Source organism: Malurus melanocephalus, unplaced genomic scaffold (genome assembly GCF_030028575.1).
Source record: "Malurus melanocephalus ecotype Western Australia unplaced genomic scaffold, MMel_1.1 scaffold_283, whole genome shotgun sequence".
NCBI lineage: Eukaryota > Metazoa > Chordata > Aves > Passeriformes > Maluridae > Malurus > Malurus melanocephalus.
In genome coordinates this window covers 16,668-40,762 of record NW_026623515.1, presented here as the reverse complement: position 1 = coordinate 40,762, position 24,095 = coordinate 16,668, and the positions used below count along the sequence as shown (strand labels likewise).

The following is a 24,095-nucleotide window of genomic DNA, read 5'->3' as shown; positions in this document are numbered from 1 at the left end:
AACAAGCCTAGGCCACAATGCTATTTAGGCATTAATATCACATGTGCCAGTCTAAGTGAGGAGACTAAATATTAGCTGTGAACCTGCACTGCAAGTGTCTGTCYCAGTAAGGCAGTGCAGGGCCAGCCCACAGAAGTGATCTGGTCCCTGGRCTGTTGGTTACTCCATAAGAAGTACATTTTTCATCTTTCATCCTTTTAAAAACTGAACCAGATAGTGCAAGGGTAACATACTTATCCAGCATCATTATATTTTTATTAAAAACTTCCAAATTGGCACTAGCATGTCATATTTCTCTTCTTAGCAATGGTGAAATATTACACTTCTGATTTTCTTCCACCCTGTAATCATCCATTATTTCCATCCATTTTATTCTTAATGGCTATGGCCAAGTCAGGATTTCATCCTAAATTTCCACACTAACATTAGCTGGTACAAATAGTTTTATACGTAAAATAGTCATAAATAAGGTTAATTCAGCTAATTCTATCCAAGAAAAAAAAAAAAGGAGATTATGGAAATAAAAATAAAAAAAAAAAAAGCACACACAATTTATTAGAAAATCCAGAGTAGCTTCCTTCAAAAGGAAAATGTCACCAATTTTTTGGCTGTAGAAAATCATGTCTTCTGGTTGTTTTGCTCTTTACAAAAACARGATTGACATTGAAATCATTAATCACATTCATCTGCAGGCGTCCAAGCACTTCTCAAAATCAGCCAGGAAAATAATCTTCTCAGAAACGGCCCAGCAAAGGCATTAAGATGAAGGACCATGAATTACAGCCCAGGTCTCCGGTCACCCAGCCCAGTCCCTTGTGTGTCAAACTCCCCCAGCTCTGACAAAGCAGTTGGGCATCCTAAGCTGCAAYTTCAAAGTGATTTACTGAGCAAAGTGAAACCACTCAACACGGACTCTGCTGCTGTGAGTTGCTCTGACTGCAGTCACCTTCTGCCATTGCTCTTCAGAGCACAGAGCTCCAACTGCTCAGCCTTCCTTTGGGTGGAAAACTGAGGTCATGATAGAGAAACCACTCCTTATTCATTCTTGTTCTTCTTCTTCCTTCTCTCCTCCGTTGTCYCTTCGGGTGTGCTCATCCAGGATTTTAACTCACTAAAATGAGCTCCAGTGAAGCCCGCCCTGTTTGACACAATGAAGCAAAGAAAAACAGCAGAAAGGGGTACAGGTTGGTAATGTTTCCCAGGTAAAGCAGCAAACAACCTTGTCTCCTTTAGCAGAGAATGTCTGCTCTGCCCCAGGGGAAAACAAATAGCTGTGCTTGTACCCTCAGCACCATGAAAACCCATCATGTTCCTGTCTGGAGTGAGCATGCACACAGCATGGATTGCAGGCATCCCAGTGAAKCTCCCTGAGAGTTTGGTTCTTTTACATACCAATTACATGACTCTGTGCATAATGCATAAAGCCAAGATGCTCGGGATGCACCCRGAGCATGCACAAAACAATTATGTGTGCGTTTGCAGCAAATTTCACACTCTCAAGAAATACCAGACTCGCTGGTCATGTGCTGTAGGCATGTCCGAGGATTTTGCATGTGCAATGCTGTAGCATTCATGGAGGCAATTCTGAAATTCTCATTTACAGGCAAAAGAAGATTTAAGTCTTAAAWGGAGCTTTCCATACACTTCAACAGAGCAAAGCTGATTTGCAGTGATCCTGTTTGCATGAGTTATTACATTTAAAAATACTGCAGTGATACTGCTGTTAACCACGGCTGGATGGGAAATGGAAYTCCTCTCCTATGGCATATCCAGGTTTGAAAKATTTTGTRTTTATCMTGAATCRGGAGAAGAGGTTCTATTTCTATTAYCATCAAAAWTTCATATTTYAAGTACAATGCAGTAACAAAATTACTTTTTTGGAATAAAGTATATCAGTAATGTCTGATCAGAACAGTATTAAAAAGTAGAAGTCAAGAAGACTGAAGAAGCTGGAATGAATCATGAGCAAGGAAKTAAATCCCATTTTGATTTTTCAGAAGTTTTGATTAATTTCTGCTCAAGTTTATGTTAATGCATATTTCCTTTCTTCAGAAACCTTACGATTTTTAACAAAGCACTACAATGGGAAGTAAATACTTTGCCATCAGATAACCATCTGCAAGCTTCAGGCTCTCTCAAGCCTCTCAGAACCCACACTCCTGWTCCTCCTGTGCAGACCAAATCCTTGGTCCAGTGGCCTCTCTCCCAGTGAGAAATATTTCGGTGTTTTTATTCCTCATAGTGCTACCAAATCCACGCATGGACCAGTGAAGATTTGAAAGCACTGTTTTTTTAAGGTATGCAGACAAGGCTAGAAACAGAGTGAGCTGAGATGGATTTCAACTTGCTCAACTCTGACCAGTTTGGCTTAGTCTTGGTTTGTCTCTAATCTGAGATCACCGCCCAGTTTCCCTCAATAATCAGTGGAAAGAGACTGATGGGATAAATCACTCAGTGTGGGTTCCTATCACACAGATCTATCTCAAGGGTAACAATTCACCCTTTGCCTGAGCTTTATTCCACAGCCATGGTCTGACTGGACAGACAGTGTTTGGGCAGCTGCAGGTGGGCGAGATGATCCCCACCCTGAATGACAGCATTATGATCACAGAAAATACCACTACCAAATACCAGCTCATTGCATCTCACCTCCACAYCTCTGCTTGCTGATTAAAAAAAACAAAATCTGGCTTTTCACTACTATCTAACATTTGTCATCCCTGGCAGAAGCTGAATCAACTCCCAATAAATCAGATCTCTGCCAAGTCTGTTCTTGAGAAGATGTCATCACTGGGGCTGCTGGGGATCCTTGGAACTGAATCCACAGTTCCCCTCTTTCAAGGAAAAGGCTCCCAGTTTATAAGTGCAAGGCATAATTTGGGCCCAGACGTTCTGTATTGATCTGCTGAAGTCCTGCTGTATGATGAGTCTTACAAATGGCTGATGAGCTGTTTGTGTCAGACCACGGGAGCTTACTGGCATCTACCAATGTCACCAAGGGCAGTAGAAATGAAAGACTGTAAAATTTCTTACCTACAGAGATGAAACTGTGAGGCCAATGATGAGAGCAAATCTACAGAGCAGAATTCCCAGAGGGATCTCGGGCTGTGGTGGGAACAGCCTGGAGTCCAAGAGGCACCAAGGGACTGAAACTCCCCAGGCTCAGGGTTCCRAGGGGAAAAGGTTTGGGCTGAAGAGCAAAGAACAAAGAGGTGATATTTTACAGGGAYAATGAGGCCCCACAGGTAAAATTTCATTCTATGCACTCTGCCCTACAAATAAGCTACTGGGTGAACYGATAAAGGAAAGGAGAATTTGGGTGTATGGGCAAGGGAGGGACACGCTCTGGGCTGGCACTCAGCCACACTCTCCGTTTATCTTTGTGACTTTCTTCCCTCAAAGAAGCCCCGATCTTTGTGCAATGATGTTTTTCTCCTAAGGCAGCAAACAAGAGCACAAAATTAATAGCAGCAGTCGTCCTTTCAGTTCTCTGAACAGAGCATTGAATGTGACTCATGGGGCTATGCCAAGCTGGCWTTCCACCAGGGCAATAAAGTTGTTGCCGGTGGATCCTCATTAACAGCACGCGGAGACCCACTGTCCAAGAGAAAGAAGGGACTTCTGCATTGCCTCAGAAGAAGAAAATGCAAAATGTTGTATGGCTGAGTTAATTAAATCTGACAGAGAACAAAGCTGGTTGTGATGAGCAGGCGAGGCTCCCCTGCTGTGCTATCTAGACTGAGCTCTCTGCGTGGGCCCCTCAAAAGTGGTCAGTGCTGATCTAACCCAGTTCCCACTGAAGTCAGTAAAAAAACCCATCCTGACATCACTGGAAGAGCAACAAGCAGAGTTRCTGGGGGCACAAAGCCAGGACAGTGCTGAGACAATAAACTTGAAAACCAGGAAGGAGGTGCCTGATGCATCTCCCAGAAGAAATGTAAAACATGCCCAAGAACGAAAAAGAGCCTTTGTTGAAGCAGCAATTYGCCCAATGGAAGCCTGAGAGATGTTCCCACCACCCACTTGAGCCCAGGATGATCACACAAAGCCAAATGACGGTCCATCATGGACCTGGCCATTGAGCAAAGGGTGATGCACACATCCCAGCAGCCACTCAGCTCTCCTGGAGATGGCACAACTCACCCTCGTGGAAATGCAAGMACATTTTCCCTGCTGGCCTACAGATCCCTYGGATCTGGCTTGGTCCTGCCAGATRCCCAGGAAAGCCTGTCTGCACATCAACCCACCARCTCCTGATGTGTCCCTTATCTTCCTGAGAACATCAAGCGGTCCACACCTTSAGAGGATCCCCAGCTGCCATCAACCCAGAAATATCAATGCAGAGCAGTGCATGAGAATAATACTTTCCAGCCCTTGAGCTCTTTTTACCATCCTTGGACTTTGATTTACTGATTTTTTTGATCAAGAAGACCATGAATCTCCATGCCTGGCTCCCACCAGCCACAATCCTGCTGATATTTCACATAAGGGAAAAGAGGCCTGACTCTGCATGCACRGTATGGCCTTTTGCCAAAGAAAACTCCCAAAACAACTCCAATTATTTTGGTTCCTTATGGTAAAGCACAGCATTCTGTCTGCAGAGTACCAGAGAAGAGAAACCTAAAGTGACCCCAGGTTTTTAAATCTAAATAGGAAACCCAGATTCACCTTTKAACATTATTCAGCTCATGTGGTGTCTGGGAAATAAGTTCCTAGTTTAGCAGAGAAAATGATGTAAAAGCCAGGAACAGAAAATAGCACTAATAATTAGCAACAAAGAAGGCCAGGGGTCTTCACCCTTCTTTCTCCCAGTGCTTTCTTCCCTGAGGTGAAGTACTAAGCCAAAAGACTGGAGTGAAGCAAAGTTTCCTAAAATAAGTATTGAACTAGGAGGCACCTCCCATGTCTAGGGCACAGTTGCTAATTAGAAAAATACAGAAAAGGGTCAGGAAAACATCCTGGAGCAACAAGCGTCAGGACAGGACTTGTAAGAAATTCGAAAGAGTGAGCAAAAAGCATCATGGCTTCCAGTAACAGAGTAATATTTATTACAGAATTGGCGTAGCAATATTGATTTCTCAGAGCTGTGAAGGGGACAGGGTGAGTTCATGCATAAAGGAGGAGGATAGCACAGCCCTGTTTGCCCCACTGCTGCAGCTTCGGGAACACTCTGTATTTTTCCCATCGTGACAAATGCCCATAAGGAAACTGGCACTGCAGAAAGGTTGCACAATCCTTGTAACTTAAAAGGAGAAAGCCAGACACACCTATTCCTTCCTTAGCATTGGAGGCACAAAAGGACTAATGCTAACATATACAAATCACAGGTCTGGAGGAACTCTCAAATTCCAGTCTGGAATAGTGTCAAGACAGGATTTTAATGCTGCATTTTACAAACCATGTAAATGTTTAAGCTGAAGATGGTCTCCACCTAAGCATACCTTTTTACAATTTCAGAGAAAACACCTTCACGAAACATCATTTGTTTCATATGAGCACAWAGACATTTGGCAGATCTGGCAGAGAAAGCACTTTGCCAACATAGTATAAGATTTCATTAAAATGTTGCTATGGTGAATTGGAATGAAAAGCAACAGCTTCAACACCACCATGAACCCATCACTGGATTAGAAGTAAATACAGTAAAACTGGGGGTGATACACCACCAACAGTTTCTCAGCTTTTTAATATAAACATTTTTCATGCTAAAAAAAAATAACTCATAAAAAGTAACCTTCCCTACAGTTTCCATTTCAACCAAACCCTTGCATGCTCAAAAAATTCCTAACCATCTTATAATTAAGAGTGTTAACTAGTTCTGTCCTTTAGCTCTTGTATTTGGCTGTTCATATAATGGTCTGGGAGGATCCAGATAACATTTAAGGCTGGAATGAGTCAGCCTGGAAAAGATTATGTTTATGTAATTGCAGCATGGTATGGGAAGTGTCCTATATTATAACAGGCTCAGCATTAGCCCAGCTCTGAGGCAGCTGCAGTCAGCCACCCTGCCATGAGTAACTCAGCGAGCCCTCTCTTCCCCTGCCTTCCTTTGTGAAGGCTTCAGGACACGGCTCTTTTACAGCTTTGTGTTGGCACAGCCTGGACACCAACACCCCAGCCCAACCCAGCCTCCAACCCTCACTCAATGGAATATAAAGAACTCAGTCTCGCCCTCAYGCTGGTGGTGTTTCACCACCAAATCTCTCTCTTGTCTCAGTCATTCCCATTCAGCAGACAATCTGAGGGGCTGAGGAGGCAGCAGAGATAACTGACTGCTTTATCCARCTGCATCCATCCCTTGAATCCAAGTTACTGCAATGAGTTCCTCCAACTGACTCTCATAAGCACAGACATTAGAGCCAACCAACAAGCAATGAAATACTGTCATGACCCTCCCTGTCCAACCAAAGAGAAGGTTGGCTCTGCTCAGCAGGATTTGGGACCGAGAATTTGGCAGAGAAGGCTGTTCCCAGAGTGGCCTGGTGAAGAAATGATGTGTCACTATGGGACACAGTAAAATGGAAGCCCTTTTGGGACAGCAATTTCAGTTCCCCTTTGACTCCATCATTTCAGGGGTTATGTTTTCCTCCTGATTACAAGGAAACCCAGGTTCCCCCACCCCAGCCAGGAGCAAGGTTGCCTGGAGCTGTGTTGCAGAAAGGCAGGGGCATGTTTGTGACTCCTCTGGGGAGCAGGCAGCAGTGTCACACCAACTGACTGAAAGTTTTCATGAAACTGCTCCGAGAGGATCCCAAGGAACTGGAGTTCTGTGTGGGGACGGCTCCTTTGTATSGCCAGGGAAAAGAAACATTGTGTGAGGACATGCACACAAAGGAAAGAGGAGGAAAGAATGCCTAGCACCMGCACAGTGTACGAGCTCTCTGTCATTACTTTTTCCTTCCATTAACCTTTTTTTTTTTTTTTGTGTGGTGCTGAGTTGCTGGCCAGGGTTAAACCACACCATCCTCACCACCTGTTCAAAATCCCCTTTTTTTCCTGTCTTCATCATTCCCTAAGTTTCTCTCCCTTTTCAAGCACTCTCTCATCTTCTCCTACCTTCTTCAGGTTCTTTTTTAAATCTCACTACCAGATTGTCTCCCATGTCAGCCCACAGCTGACCGTCACTTCTGAAGAATGGTTGGTCACCACTCTGAAATAGCCAAGCACCACCTTCCCCGCTCAGAGGGGGATCCTACACTCCTGACACCCAAGCACAACCTCTTCTTACCTCAACTCYCTGCACTTGCTGCACTTCAGGTTCATAGTCTCCCTCCCTTGCTGGACTTGTCTTTACACTCTCTCAGACTTGGCATCAGAGAAGATTTATGCAAGCATAAATGGCAACCAGCAGGCACCCAGTGATTTGCTTTCAAGATTAAGTGGAAGTGGCAGGGGTAAGATTCAGGGCTGCACTGATTTTTGCCCTGCTGACCTTCATGTTGAGCCCATTAAAGTTTTCTGCTCCATGTATTCAGCAACGCTTCTGCATACCAGGGCAAGAGCTTTCCAGTCTGGTAGCCAGAGCTCTGCTACAATTCTTTGTGCCCAAATCAGTTGTCAGCAGGTCACCAGAAACACTTTGGGAGTTGATTATATGATAAAATAGAGCTGCAGAAAGATCAGGACACTTCTCTGTCTCATGGCCCCTTCTCTGTGACTCCTTGGCTCACAAGACRTTTATTATCCTGGGCATCCACTCGTGTCACACAACAGACACTTGACCCTGGGCTGCCTGACACAGCCAGAGTCCCCACAAGGGTTGGGCATGGGGTGCTGCTGTGCCATGCCTTGTCCAAGGATGAGGATAAAATCCATGTTGGCACCTGGACATCCCTAACTTCACCAGCACACCTTCCCTAAAAATACCATAGTCCTTTTTAAAGCAAAAAGGCAAAAATTATTTCAGGGAAGGGGCTCTGGACTGTAGGGATGCAAAAAGGGTGACTGCTTCTGAGAAGTCAGTGTGGATTTTAGGCACCCAAACCAACATTCTGCCTGACACCACCATGAAGGGATCCCTCTGCAGGGTTCAGATGCTTCCAGAGCAGCTGGGCAGTGCTGGTTTGGCCACAGGGGCTGGGGCTTGAGCCCAGAACATCTTTCTTACCCCACACAATGTGTAAGCTGCATGCCCACAGCCCATCAGGCTGCTGTCTTTGATCCTGCAGAGCTTACAAGCCCTTCCTGAAGGCAGCAGAAAGCCCTGGGGGCAGGGATCCCCAAGGGTGGCTTTGTCACCRGCAGCCTGGAGCTGTGGGTCTGGCTCTCCCAGAGTCACCACTTACTGCTCTTCAAAAAGGCCCACAAAGCGCTTTTGGGACCGCCTCGAAACAGGGACRGCTGACACCGCCAGCCTGTATTTTAAACCAATTCAGATCAAACACTAAGGAAATTCCAAACCAAAGGGTTTTCTATTTCCTCTGCTTCCCCTGTAATCCACACGACTGTCTGCCGTTTCCTGGGAACGTTTAGCTGCTGGCCTAAAAGCTGCCAGCCTCTTCTCACACGCAGGAGAGYTGGTTTTATCTGCCCTTCCTTGATGGGCTCCAGCTCTCAGGCTTCCTACCCAACCCTTCCTTAATAAATTAGAACAATTACTCCAGGCTTCTCAAGGATAATTGCTAATAAAATTCAGCAGATTTCCCCCAAAAGACATGAAAGGGTTGGAAGCAGAACCAGAAACTAAAGGAGAAATAAAATGCAGGACAGAAATAATAGSCCTTGTTCCATTCATGTCTCATCCACCGCTGGTGAGTTTTTGTTCTGAGAGTCACATATTTCACAGATGAATCCTCCCAAGCTGTCTCCAGTGGGGAAGTGCCTCATGCTCACTGCTTTGGAAARATGGTTGGTTGTTATTGAAGTTAGTTTACAAGATCTTCCTGAATCTAGGAAAAAAAAAAAACATCAAAGCCTCAGGCTGGATTTAAAAAGAATCAGCAGGGCATCAACAAAAGGCAAAGTCACAAGAAAAGAAAGGTGTCCAGATCTATCCTTTCTCTGATAGCAACCCCTTCCAATACTTTAATTTCAAAAGACAGTTTAATGCACAGAAACAATGAATTCTGAAGCCTTGGTGGTCTTAGGTGCTCCCCTGAGGAGCTGTGGACACTGATGCTTCTACAGGTATCAGTGGTTTAGGTTCAGGGCAGCTAAGGAGCTCTTCAGACCATCAGGTCTGGCTCATTATGGACAAAATTAGACCCAACAGATGAGCTAAGTCTCTCAAACAGGCAGCCCAAATGGCAGGAACCCCCAAACACACCAGCAAGGAGCAGGAATTACCAGCTTTGTTTTTGGTGTGGTTAAGTTATCACACCGGGTCTGCAAGGAGAGCTGCTGGAGGACTGCACAGCGTTGGATATGCCTGTCTTATGGCACATGAGGCTGACAAAGGGCTAGGTGGGTCCCCAAGCCCTGTCTCCCAGTAATCTGTCTGTGGGTTTAACTGGGAGCAAATTACAGGCATCGCTAACGAGAAACTCGAAATGGCACTGGCATGTCTTGCCTCGGGTCTGTCTCTCCTTGTGGCACGTTGCCAGCACTACACAGGAAAGCAAAAGAGCCTCTGAAACTAAATTATATCTTGGGAGGGAGAAGGTGGAGTTTTCTTCCTGAGCAGGTCACTAGCAGCAGCCCTGAGCATGGGATTTATGTGGGATAGATGCAGGAAAACAAATGGCTACGCAATCGTTGTTCACATTTGCCCAAATACATCAGCATATCACAAACCCAAGGATTCTTATCACAAGTGTAATTTTCTGATTCTGTTCTGTCGTTACGAAATCCCTTTCACAAGCCCTCACAACTCCATCTTCAGAAGCACAGCAGTTTTCTTGCCTGTCCCCACTACTTCCCAGTGGAAGACCATTCCAGAATTTTACACCACAGGAGGGGAAAGACAGTCCTTGATACAATTGATTTGAAATAATTATACCATGTGGATAACAAGAAATGGGAGGTCTTGAACAAGGAAAGAAGATGCAATACCAGAGAACTCTTCACATTATAACTAACATCTCTCTGCTTCTCCAATTCAGCTAAAGCACTACAACAATTAAGGTTGAACTTCAACATTAAATAGGACTTAAAATGACCTTTTGTAATTTCATTTTCCTGACATCTATTTATACTTCAGTAGATCAATATCCTGAATTCCTGCTTCTGCATGGTAAGTGCCTCTTCTTTAATCTTCTCCTAACACTCCATTCAGATRATCCTGACAAGCCAGCACTTCCCTTCAGGGATGGTAATGAATCTAAATAAAGCCCTATTGTRGAAAAGGACAGTCAGTGTATGTTTCCCACCAATAAGCAGGGATCACTTTGGGAGCACTGCATGGCACAATGCACTGAAAAGTCTCATCTGGCAGGGTTTATCCACTAGCTTAAAGCTGATCCCTACTAACCAGAGGTCCCTTGATCCAGGAAATACAACCCTACATTGCAAAAAGTTCGAACTCCCCTGTGTTTCAGTCTGCTGTTGCATTTACCACATCACCCAATGATATGGTGAGGTGTCACGACCCATGGCGTGGCCTCCTTGTCCTCCACCAGCTGAGGGTGAGGGAATTATTCTGTGAACTGCAGCCCAGAGCACTTCAGCTATCACCTTTGTGTTCTGAACTATGCTGATGGTTTTCTTTATTTATAAATTTTCCCTTGAGCAATGAAAGAAACACCTGTAAATTTATGGATGTAGAACTAATCAATTCCTTAGAGAAACTAAACCTCCAACACTTTATTCTTCAATCCACATAAATCTGCACATCTTTATAGCAAAGCTTCATGAACTGTGAAGCAAGCAATCATTAAATGTTTTAAGAAAATGGTGAATCAATTCCAGAAATTATTACAGACTCCAGAAAATCACARAAGTTTGTTAAAATCATGGCTTGTAATTCTGCAGTGCTTTCTCCCAAGGCACACAACCCTCCAACACAGCAGCTCCTGATCTGCTCCCCTGGCATCCCCACTTCCACTCTGCAAGGCAGCAAATGTGGTCACACACCCTGACTTGGGAACTGCTTTCCTAGCACTTATTCCTCATGCTGTAACATGTTTCTAGCACCTAAGAGTCATCAGAACCTGCTTTGCAAAGTATTTAGAAATGAAGTCTTAAAGCAATGTCACCCACAGCACAAATTAACACCCAGCAGACTGAGTTGTGACTATTTGCTGCTCTGTTTTGCAGGCAGAAATGGYTGAATGCTAATTTTATTCCTGGGAAAGGCATTAAGGGATGATCATTTGGTCCAGGGGACTCACATAGATTTAACATCAGTGGTAGCAGAAATGATTTCTTCAAATTGCAGCATTGCCTTGAGGACCCAAATTATTTGGTGGCCCCATTGCAGCCACCCTCTTGAACAGGAGATTGTGGTGGTGCTGTGACACGTGGACAGCAGCATTCAMCACTCAGGGAAGGGCTGGGATCAAACCCTGCCAGAAAATCTGCCTCTCCATAGCCAGAGGAGCCTATGTCCTGGAGAGCATGGAGGACAGGGAGATGGGGACATAAATGGGGTCTTTCTCTGTAGAATCCCATATATCCCGATACAGCAAGTAGTACCTGCTCAAAAGCAGAATCCCACTGATTCTGACCCAAAAGTCTGATCTATGATTCCAGATTTGCTGAGGCAAGCTCTGTGTACTTATACCCCTCATGTACTCACAAAATCAAGGATCTGCATTCCTTTTCCAGGTCATTCCAGGGCAATCTTTCCCAGGTGAAAAGGTAGGTGGAAGAGCAGGGCTGTGAGGAACTCATCTAATTTCTCATTCCTAAGTAGAAGGTGGAATGGTCACTGTGAAGTTTGCAGATCTGCAGATAGAGACASCACCAGAGCATTATGAGGAAGAACAAAGTCTCTGCTCAAGGGCTGCATTATACCAAATATGATCAGAATGGCTGAGACCTGTTTGTAGCAAGCACTCCACCCCACACYGRCACTTWGAAGGGTTTTAGAGAATTACTGACAGTCGAATAAACATGCTGGAGAGTGGACTGAACTGGRTATTACCAGACCTATTTCCAAGAAACATTTTTTCTGCACTTCACCTTCCTTTAGGCAACAGAACAGAAAGCWTTTAAACAGGTGATGGAATTATTTCTTTGCATGTGTTCAGGATAACATGAATTTGATATTGCTTCCCACTGAACCTCGCAGATGAGGGATTTTAAATCATTCTCATATCTCCTATTCTGCTTCTCAATCCGAAGTGAGGTCCCTCCATATCCAGCTACACACATAAAATTCTCGAAATAAACTCAGCGTTGCTAGTGTCAGCAGAAACAGCTTTCTAACTTGTAGAGGCAATGCCCTGCTGATGTGAAACACCAGCAATTGCTCACGTTTGACATCATCCAACGTCACCGAGTCATGTTGTACCCACTTGGACAGCCTTGGTCAGCCAGCCCTCTCTCAGGGAGCGTGGCACTGCAATCCTGGAAGATGCTGGTGGTTGACCAAACATAACATTCAAGGACATGATGCTAATTCCAGTCTGAGAATTTTGTCTGCCTGGTACATGCTCTCTTCATTGCACTCAGTTTCAAAGGGACAGGCAGTGAAATGTGCTTGGCAGGCATCCTGAACTAACTTTCAACTATTAGACCTACAAACCAGGCTGGGGATGTTGAGAGAAACAGGACATTTCACCTCTAAGGTTGCGTCTGAAGTTGCTCTTTTAGTTGCTAATATAATAAATTGCAACTGTGTTATTTAGATCAAAGAGGTTTAAGTAATGGATAAAAGTTAGCTATACCATGTTATGAATTTATAAAATTAATAACAATAATAATAATTTAATCTTTGAAGTGCCTTACACAGATGAATTAATTACCTCACAATACTCTTTGGAACAGATGAGAATTATTACCTCGTTGTGAACGATGTGGAAACACCAACAAAGATGCTGAATGACTTTACCAAAGTCAGACCCAGCTAGTGCCTGAGCTGGCATTCAACACCAGGCATGTCTGGCTCCGTTTTTGTGTTCAGACCACTCATCCACCCTGTTGAAATGACAGCTGGCTTCCTGCTTCGTGTGCTTTGTTCAGACATGATCCTCAGACAATGGGTGAAAATATTCCCACCCAAATGATCTTGTTTCTTTTTGAGCTAGGCTCATCGAGTTGAAATACCTCTTTTAATGTCTTAACACGCATTTCCTGAAAAAGAGCATTTTTTCYTTCCTTGAGGTTTTTCCTCAGCTGYTGGGTTGGAGCTGAAATACAGGGTATGAGCATGCAGCAGTATGGTTTAAAATTATTAACAGCAGTACGAAGAGGTCAACACCAGAACATGAAGATATATCTGTTTTGGCCTCTAGTTGACACTAAGAAAATATCTGGGTCTTGGTGAGGCCAACGTGAGATGCTGCTTTCAAAAATACAGAAGCAAAGAACAAAGGGGTTCTGAGGGTCCCTCCTGCTCTGCCTCCTGCCCCATATGCCCTGTGACATAATCCCTTCCTGCAGGTCTCAAGTGGCTTTAGGAAGATTTCAGATGCACACTTCTCCATTCCAGAGCTCTTCTTTGGGATCACTGAGGGAAGATCAGGCAGAGGTCACCACGGAGCCCGCACCTCTCCCTGGAGAGCTGCCAGGCAGAGTCAGCAGCGTTCCCAAGCCCAGTGGAGAAGCTGGCTGAAGCTTCTGAGACACAGACCATGAAAGGCACCTGTCTGCTGGAGCTGTGTGACCAGGAGAGAGCTCAGCAGCCTGGCTCCACCAGGACTAAGGCTTGGAAAATGCCCAGCAGGGTGGAAGGGAGCAGTGGGCAGTGTGTGAGTGACCCACTGCCTCCCTCCACCAGTTCCCTGCCCCTGAGAGAAGAGCAGGGGGAGGGATAGTTTGGGGGTTTTAAAGTTTTTTGGGTTTTTTTYCCCCTAATGGTTYAAAAGGCCTGAWAATGCCCTAATCCACACCTGCCACAGCCATTCCAAGCAGAGTTTAATGCTCTTTGTCCCCTGCAGAGTTGTGGTTTCCCTAAAGGTCTGCAGTCCTCCGGTGCCCACCATGGCACAGAATCACACACAACACCAGGAAACATCACTCTGGTGACCTCCTGGAGTGGACACCTGGGGTGGCATTTGGCCCTCRTGTCCAGCACTGCTGCCCCAGTGGGGCACATTTCTGACACATTTTAGCTGTCCCTCTACAGTTTATCTCGAGAGCCACATGGAGTTAATGCGTATTTCTCCTTTACTCCATTAATGGGATGTAAGAATTTGTCCTGCAGTTGATGCTCRGGTGAAAAAAATATTAGACTGATTTTACTTGGAACTGCTGTATCTATCAAGGCCTAAAGCTGCATAATTTGAAACTGAACATCATTCTTTTACCTTGAATATTCAACGGTGTTAGTATCAGCTTTCCAGTACCACACACCTCMAGTCAGTTTTATCTCCTGCAAGGGAACAATGTATAAAGTACATGTCATAAATCCATGCTCATATTCTCAGCCCAGCAAAGTAATTATAATTCAAATTCTGTGCATATGGGGCACTTTCTATCATTCTTCAGTCTGCTTTTCCCCCAGATGTTGTTTGTGTGTGAATTATTTGAACACAAGTTCTCAAAGGTTGCCAGTGTAAGAAATAAAAATGAAAGAAAAATGTGCATTTATCCTTTTTTGTCTTTCAGGTTATGAATAACTAATGGGAAGTTTGCTAAAGAACATCAGTTCTTTGATTGCCAGTGAATCAGTAAAGGCTGAGAAATCAAATGAAACCAGGCATTAAACAACACAATGCTTTTGGCGTTTTTAATAATATTTATGTAAYAGGAGAATTTAAGGATCAGGAGAAAGGAAACCTTTGCTTAAAGATGGAATATATTATCCATGCTCCTTATATTCTGAGAACTCTAAATAAACACCAGATAGAATGTTCAGGGGATGCTGGACAAATGTACTAGTAACAGCATTTTAGAGCATCTATACATTTTTAAGAATTCCAAACAAAAACATCCCCTGGAAATAAATGAGGTCTATTACTCCTTTCTTAATTAACAAGAGAGTCTTCCAAACCCTTAACTATTATTTGTAGGTCACCTTTAAAGCAAAGTGACTCTTATTGCTGAAATCCCTSTGCTTACAAATTTAAACCGAGTGAAACTTTAAGCTTTCCTGTGACTTTTTGGCACGTACCAATCAGCCAGGCAGCCACAAAGCTCTCACAAATTCTTACTCAATCTAATTTAGTAGTAGAGGCTGGATATGGGACAACAGAATAATTTCAAGTCAGCAGCCCACAGCCCATGCAGTGGTGAGACCACAGAGATGAAYATGAGGAAATTATGGCTCTAATCCTTTGACAAAAAGTGGTTCTTTCAACTTGCCTTTTCTAGTCTTCAGTTTCAGCTTTCGAATCGTGTTTTACCACACTTGGATGAAAAGGCCCACRCACCTTTATGTTACACACAAGGGATTATGAACCATGAAAGAAAAATAGGAAAGGTGGTAATCCAGCATAGCAAGACCTACCAGCACATCACAGGAAGCAAAAAATTCCACTCCTGTGTCTTCAAAATACATCTCAGCTGCTTCTCACTAATGTAAATGGCGAATGGCTGTCCCCAGCCACTGTGCTGGGGCAGCAGGACAGATCTCTGCCCTCCCATGGGATCTGCTGCAGAGGGAAACGGGAACGGCAGCAACAGGATGGAGCAGGGAAAGGTGGGGAGGAGCACAGATGGCACAGAGCTGCCAGGACACTGTCAGGAGTGATGGTGATAAGGTGACACTGCTTACGGCCGTATCCTGGTGACCATCTGCTGACCCCAGGAACGGCAGATCCCAGCACACAAACTCCACTGCAGCCTGCTCTGGGCACTGGGACACATGGCCAATGTRCTCTGCTCCTTCCCAGCTCTGCTAGGAAGCTTTCCTGGGTAACATTTTAGTCCAAACAGGGAAATTCTAATACAAACATTTTTCCATGCAGTAACATCTTCACAGTCATGCTTACTGTGACATTGACAGTCAGGAGCTGCAGAGGTTTTCCTGATTTTCCCAGATCCGGCAGCAGTGAGGGCAGGTGGTCCTGGTCCTTTTGTTCTGGGCAGTGACAGCTCTCTCAATGTTAAACTCGCTTTTGCTTTGGGCTTCACAAGATTTAAAAATGTATCTGCCGGGTCACAAGTGYGTAGCATGACCTAGGTCCTTATGCGATCAATCAGCTCAAGATTTGGAAGCTACACCTGGGAATAATTCTCATATACTAAGACAGATCACTTTAGGGCATGAATTTGAGGTTTGGAATCTTTGGGATATTTTGTAGCATTTGGTTTTTCAAGCAGAGAATCTCACACATTCTTCCCGGTGGGTCAGTATGATTGGTGCTGCTTATATCACACCCAAAATAGGGATAAGTTGTGCAAACAAAAGCACTTTTTGCCAATAGAAGTCAAGTCTCCATCAAGGGTGAGGTTTCACCTTACAGCTAAACCAGCCTAACAGCCAATTGTTAATGGAAGAAGCATTCTTGATCATCAAAGTTTTCCCATCATTCACCTTTGTGTTGATTCTTTATCTTCTCTGACCCCACAGCAAGGCGGCTCCCTAAACTGTCAAAAGTAGTCATCCAGCAAAAATAAATGAGACTCTTTCTATTGAGTTAGCAATTTACATCAGTTCATGGTGAAGTCAGACAGGGGCCAGTGGAGATAAATAAAAGGGGACAAGGGAAGGATCACACCTTGCAGACCAGGTCAGCTACAACCTAAGAAAATGTTGCTGCAATACTTTGAAAGGATGAAAATACCTGATCTAAGACTTTTAGACAGGTCAGGTCAGTAAGACAAAAGGAATATTTCCTGTGTTTCCACCTCTTAAAAAATGGCATCAGTCATTTTTGCAATAGTTTCTAACTAGGAAAAATACTCTTGAAAGTAACACAGGTGTTCATGAGCATGTGGAAGAACAAATGGACAATGAAATGTGGGGAAAGAAGATTTCCATAAACAACCTGTCCCTAACTTCCCTTATTTCCAAAGCCTTCCAAACACTGCATCTTTTCTCTTGTAAGTACTCTTTAGAGCAAACACAATCAATCCATGGATAGGTAAGCAAGGATCTCAAACAGCCTGAAAATTCCCCTCTGGCTCTGCTCTCTCCAGCCATCTCTTTCCATTTTTTTATACAATTGCATTGTGTATGTTGTGTTTCCAGTTGCTATTGCCGGCTGCCAAGTAYACATCTATGACTTGGCAGCCGAGTTACATATTTAAGAGGATGAGAGAAGCAGGTTTGGGAACAACCTCACATCTCATCCATGGCAGCCAGGCAGCACTGTAGAAAGAAGCTCAGGGGAATGGGGAATGTATGGAACTGATGGCTCATTGGCTTGTTTTTAGAGAGCAGGGCTGTCATCAGCCTCAGGAGCCCACTTGGTCCACCTTGGCTCCAATAAAAGTCGTGCTAAAAGAATTGGCACAAGTGAGGGATGTGTTGTAGACACRCAGGGCTTCCTGTGTTAGTGCTTGAAGTGCAGGAGGCAGGGGAGACAAACCTTCCACTGTAATGGAAATCTGCTCTGAACAGTCCAAGAAATGTRTAACACTAAGCTCTCTGAGAAAAACAGCTCCTTGGCATTGCCAGTGGAAGACGCCACAACAGACACATAGCATTTGGCTTTTGCTGATTTATCACCTTCTTTCTGTGAGAATTATACACATCTGAGGGGCAAAAAACAAATAAACAGTGTGAAACACTCAAGATGTGATCGTGACGAGTTCCACAGRCAGCATCCTAAGCAACACTGAGGCTGAGCAACAATAAGGTGTTTGTTGAACSAGGAACCACTTCTACCTTCTTAGAGCTTACTCTGCCCATCGTGTGCACTGACTGAGGCAGGTGCCCTGCAGAAAAAAAAAATTTTGAAAAACCTGTTAGAGCATAATTAAAAACTGGGTTATGAGGCATAAGCACAAAGAAAGCAAGAAATAGGCTTGCTCCAATTGTCATAATTCTGAACAACTGACATTGAACCCTTAATAGGTTTCTTTTAGAGCTGTTTCTTGTGGTGTTTGTGTGTCCATGGGCRTCCCAGTAGCTGGGAACACTCAACAATATGTATATGTACCCATTCTTTAGGTATATCTAATGTTTARTTTGGATATCACACCCAGAAAATAAACACATGCATAAACTCAACAAAAATATCACTGACTCACCATCCAGTCATCCACCTCTTCTCTGCCTCTTGTTTCTTCTTGCTGTGTCAAGCCTCTGTCTCCCATACCCACCGTATTAATTTCCTCCTCTTTTCCCAGGGGCAGTTAAATGTCAGCTCTGGTTTCTCTGGGAATATTAGACTCCATGTGTGCCCTGCTGTTTGCATTGGACACACAAGCACAGATTTCAATTTCACAGTAGCTAATACTGTCCATGACCGTGCCATTTACCTGCCAAAGACTCTGCCTGCTCATTAAAAACAGGATCATGCTGCATGAATGGAATAAACACTGTCCTTGGGCAAAACACTGAGAACATTGGCGCAGGTTTTCGCTCCAGATTTGTGCAAGGTGGAAACTCCTAATTCCTTGTTTTCAGCAATTTGAACAGTGCATTCCTTGGATAATCCAAAGTTTGGTAGCTGCACTGCAGCTCCTGGAGAGAGACTGTGTCCACCTCATGTCCAGCAACAGCCATGCCCCAGAATCAGAGCCCCATGGCCTCACAGCCACATCCACAGCACCCGACTGGTTAAAGGTGTTGAAAGAAAAAGGCAGAATCAGCTCCTGAGTCCACAATACTGAGGGAAATCAGGAGGCAGCAACTGCCTGGCACCAATTACAGGCACACACTCTGATTTTGGAAAGCCAGAAAAACCAGCTGCACATTCTTTTACTGAACTCCTCGTGCCATTACTCCCTCTTGCATGGTTTTATCAGATGAAATTATTGAGCATAAGCAGTTGTCAGCCCTTTTCACACAGCCTTGTGCCCCCAACAATCAGCCTTTTGTTATTAAAGTGCCTCTGACAGAAAGGAAGAAGTATCAAAATGTACCTCACACTCAAAAGATATTTTCAAAATACTGATTTGATTTTGAGGTGCCCAGAAATCTAGGAAACTTACAAAAAATTTCACAGCCTAGTTTCTAGCTTTTCTCAGGATCTGATAACCATCTCCCTGCTATAGAAATAGAGGGGGAAAAAAGATGAAAACTTAGTATAGAAGTACTRTAGACAAGCTCTTCTCTATTCAATTCAGTGAGCTTTGAATAAAACTATGGCAGAAAATTTTACTTTTAGTTTTGAGTGAATTACAGAGACTTTTATGTTATTAGAATTTTTAAATTAGCTATCTCCCACCTGTAGTTCTGGGGTAGGACTAAGGACTAGTTAGCATCAAATGTCTTTAACCAGGCTGTGTTGGAACACTTGCAAACACAAATGCAAATGAACRAGCTCTGCAACAGGAAAATAAGGAGTCTGCCAATTGAGAAATAAACGTGGTTTTGAAATAAATATGTTTACATTTTAAAATACAGCCTGGCAAACAGAAATGCTGCTTTCAGCCATGACRTGATCRCTAGACTGTCAGTGCAACTGTGCAGCAGCTCGTACAGGGATTGACAGAAAGTATTTCATGATGCTTGRCAGTGAATATAGAAAGGCAACCAAGATCTCCTAAACCCACAGAGGTTTTCATAGAGTGCTGCCTGAAGTACTTAGCATTGCCACCTCTGGAAGTGTTTCTGTCTTCTTAATCCTATTCAAAATAGATTTTTAACTGCTGACCTGCAAATGATTTGGAGCAGTGACATTTTTAACTGCTCCAGCAGGTAAGGTCCGGGTGCTGCCAACTGCTACCTAAAGCACAGGCAAGAACAAYCTCACACTGCTTGGTCCAGAATGCAAAAGAAATCTGTCAACTTTTGCAGAGGCCAACACACAMAAAAAAATTSCTGAAAGGAGTAAGTTTCCTGTACTATTGATTTTCTTTAACAGTACAAAAAAAGTGTTGGCTCTCAGAAGGAAATTTCTCCCCTCTCTAAAATTCCTGGCTGGTGCTGTTATCAGGGTGACAARAGGAACCAACTTGTCTCTGTCTCTACCCTCTTGATGGAGGAGAGAGTATAGGCAAATGGGTCATTCAAGGGTGCATCGGGTGTTWTAATACTGCTGTTTCATATGTGGAAGTGAAATATGTTGTTGCATCTGGAAATGCTGGCCTGCCCAACTCTATAATCACCAYGCTGCTGCAAGCAAAATCTGCTCYAGAGGCAGGTCTGTGCTCTAGGCTCCTGCCTGCATAAATATGTGGAAAAGAGCGGCGGAGAGATGTGATACCTGACCCACATAGGTGTGCTAAAGAAGCTTTACTAGCATAACTTGTTTTGCTCTGGGGTAGGGAGGGGTGATAACTTTCCTGTGATGAACARCTACAGAACGTAATTTTGCTGCTGTAAGAGCATCCACATGCTTTGCTRGTTTAACATCCCAGGATGCCCGTGTGCCAAGGTACAGTGTACCTGACGGAGCAGAGATTAGACCACTGTGTGCTTTCCAAAGGGGTACAGTGAGGGAAACTCATGCCAGGCACAGGGCCAAGGAGGAGAAACAAGGRACACCTCTGAGACAAGTAGACTTTGAAATGCTATTACCTTGCAACGCACTGTCAAGACTGAAAAAAAGGAACTTTAAGTATGCATGGGTGTAAGCCCATGTTTTTTAATGTGACGCATTGCATTTAATGTGAGTGCCAAGACTGGAAATGGGAATTCCCTGAACATTTTTTCCCTTTCTTTCTGTTCCTCCTGTGCATCCACAGGAGTGGCTCACAATGGTGAAGACAAAATTTATGGTGCGGTCCTGAGATCCTTCATCTCCTACCCTGGCKGCACCCCACAGAACCCCAAACCTTCAAGGAGAACCTAAATGACAGGCAGCTCCCGAGAGAAATACTACCCAGCCTGCAGGGCTCCACGCAGTGCCTCCCGAGAGATAAAAGGCAGGCTGCTGGGATGTATTCATTCCTGCCTTTAAGATGGTATCACAAGGGATGAGCAGSGCTGCAGCCTGTCTGCTGAGTCCTGTGTGCACAACTTCAAACAGACGCTCCGGAGGCGGCGGGGCCGGCCTGACTCACCCGGCTGGGTGGACACAGCCTGTCCGAGCACGTCTCAGCTCCCCRGTGCTTGCCCTCCGACAGCTCCCTTGTCCTCAGCTCCCTCCGAGGGCTCTCACACAGCGCCTTATTTTAGTTATGTTTTTGGATTTGTCTTTTTTTTTGGCTCTCCCCTCTCCACTGCAAAGCGACGGTGGGGAATTGCAGGGCGACCTGCACCACATGCAGGAGGCATGGCTTTGCTGTAGGGATTTAATTTGRGTGATTAAATTCCCCCCAGTATTAATGCCACGGGTGTTCCTCTAGTTAAAATAATACCATCCAAACTCAATCAGAAAATACACAGAGCCACCAAAACATGAGTTGCACAAGTGCTAGAAAATTAAAAGCACTTTACATTCTCCCTTACRGGCTTTGTCTTTCTTGCACAGCCTTGCTGCAACATGGCAAAGTTCAGAAGCCCATGATTCTGACAGGAGCAGAGRAGCAGCTGGCATTCCTGTGAGTCAGGAAGGGCACAGGATGAGAGACGCTGAGCACAAAAGCTGTGAAACTGCAGATTTTAGACAAGATTACTTTCCTGGCTTTGCCAAATTCATTTGAAATGTGCAATTGCTCACYAGAACATGTACACACCAAATGCACCTGTTTGCAAATGAGGAGCAGCATTTGGAAAATTGACTTTATTTCTTTAAGAAACTGGAAGGCGGTGGGGGGAATAGAGACCCGCTGGAGTCAGTGGGATGTTTCCACTAACAGGATCAGAGTTCACTCTGCAGTTAGTACAACATACTAAAAACCARCTTGAAGTTATTCTTTGTTTTATAAACTAAGTGAATGAATGCAAGGAATCTAGTTTTGAGCTCTTCAAGTTTTCTGCTTCTTGTTCACATATTTGAAAGGCTACTTTGTGCCTTCAGACTATAAATCTTTTCCCAAGCATTTAAGTCRGCACAAGTGTCCAATCCTTTACATACCCCACACACAGCCTTAGGTGTGTCACACCAAAAAACATCTTTTTTTTGTAGGAAAAAAAGATACAACTGTCCCAGTGTTAACCTGTTGTTGTCCTCAGCCACTTTCACCATCCAGATGGGGACTCCACATCTCTTTTTCCTGCCTGTCCCACTGCTGGAACAGGCACAGAGCAGCAGGGCCGAGGTGAGTGGAAGGACAGACAATAGCATAGGTGTGTGACAAACTGTCTGCTGTGTGTGTTTAGCTACATTAGCTCTGCAATACACTTAAATAACAAAAAATTGTGTTTAATAACTGGGAAGCGTCGCTGAGGAATGCAAACCAAGGGCTGAAAAGTAAAGGAAACTATGTGGCAAGKGCAATTACCAGTTGGTTAATACAAAAAATAGTTCAACCTGCATTTACAATGAAAATGGGTGCTACCTATTCCTTATTGTCATCCCATGGTAGTGGGATTTTGGATAGGAAGAATTTRTCTGACAGACTATTACAGTTTTCAGCAACAACTTTTCATTTACAGATAATCTAGTGCCATTCATAAACCTATTTACCTATTAGTTCCTAAGGAAAAAATAAAAATAAAAGTCACAGTATCTTCTCATTCACAGGGGTCCTCTACATGTTACAGCCTGGAAATCAAGAGGCAGTGCACCKGGAAACAGCCARTAAAGTGCTGCACACCTGAACACCRAGAGCCTGCCTGCARCTTTTGGAGATCTCTCTAAAGCCCACAGCAGGTGCTGAAGTTGCTGCAATCGACTCCTCCAATCTCACTGTGATGGCACTGACATTTACCTGCAAACCACTCGATATACCTGGAGTAGTTTTGAGTMATTTGCAACAACATCTGTCAAACAAGCTTTTTACAAGTTTCACATTCCCCCCGTGACAACTGTAACCCCTTAAGAGCAACCTCCAGTCAGTGAGTGCCCTAGAAAGCAATTCGAGAGAAATCCATGCAGTAAGCCAGAGYCTTATATCTCTGCTGATAATTAAATACTGAATAACGCTATTGTTCTCTTCCTTCTCGTCACAAAAAACCTTTTTTATAGATTCTTATTATTTTTTTTAAATATGCATCACCTACAAGATTAAGGAATCAGAGCCCTAGGAGCTGTTTGCAGCAGGGAGAGCTGGCAGGGCAGCGCCCACCACGGTTCCCGGGACACCAACGCTCCCGACATCCAAACAAGCAACAAACCAAAACACGGCGGCCGATTGCCTTCGGCTGCCCACTGCTCTGCAGTTTTTTCCCTKAAAGGACAAGCCAGTCCGAAATGAGCGTGCCATCAGGCTCCCGCAGGAGAGCTCATTAACTCGCAGCGCCTCGGACTCCTAACGCTGCCTGCCAGGTTTTTTGCTTTCTTATACAAATGAAGAGCTCTGCAGACAGTTTGCAGCAAAGCCAGACAAGTTTAACTACTACAGATTTTGCCTATTCTATTAAGTTCGGCATACCAGCTCCTTACTCAGCACTCCCAGCTCTGGGGGTGTCCTCACCAGTGCTATTTTACACTGTCTTAAGAGGAGGAAAACATATTCAGTAAAGTATCGAAAGCTCAGCGTGCACACAAGGAACCCAAGAATAACTCAGCACTTTGTACAGCTGCCCACAAACCGGTCTCTATTTTATCAAGCCCCACCACCTGCCAAGCCGGACTATTTCTGTTGTCCTCATTTCCCCGCCGTTCTCCCCCAGCCACACGCACACGATGCATTCCCAAGCTGGGAACTGCAGCCCCAGACACCAGTTGCGGGTATAAGGGCAGGTCYTGCCCGAAAACAGCACCTGCATGCAACTCTGGGGAACTTTTCCCTGCTGTGAAAATCCCGGGAGCCACACTCCCAACCCGGCTGGGGGGCTTCACCACCAGGRCACCCCCTCGCCAGCCCCCACCCCAAGCTCTGCTCCCCTCGGGAAGCCCTCAAGCTCTCTTCCACTGCCACTCTGGGGGCATCAACCTCCCCTCCAGAGCCCAAAACCCCTGTGCTCCACTGCTGTCACTACCCAGAGCCACAAACACCACCCCCCACGC

At 44.5% G+C, this 24,095-nt stretch overlaps 1 long non-coding RNA gene across 3 annotated transcripts; it reads right to left on the bottom strand.

Moving 5' to 3' along the window:
* Positions 1-506: 506 nt before the first annotated feature.
* Positions 507-23,917, bottom strand: LOC130579642 (uncharacterized). Of its 3 annotated transcripts, none has more exons than XR_008966033.1 (5): positions 18,181-23,917; positions 14,349-17,865; positions 11,675-11,823; positions 3,034-3,190; positions 507-1,138 (listed from the first exon to the last, which is right to left on the bottom strand). It is a non-coding gene; the product is annotated as an uncharacterized LOC130579642 (long non-coding RNA). The 3 variants fall into 3 exon arrangements; XR_008966034.1 differs by lacking the exons at positions 507-1,138; positions 3,034-3,190 and adding exons at positions 8,490-8,888; positions 10,098-10,270; XR_008966035.1 differs by lacking the exons at positions 507-1,138; positions 3,034-3,190 and adding an exon at positions 8,490-8,888.
* Between the last annotated feature and the right edge of the window lie 178 nt (positions 23,918-24,095).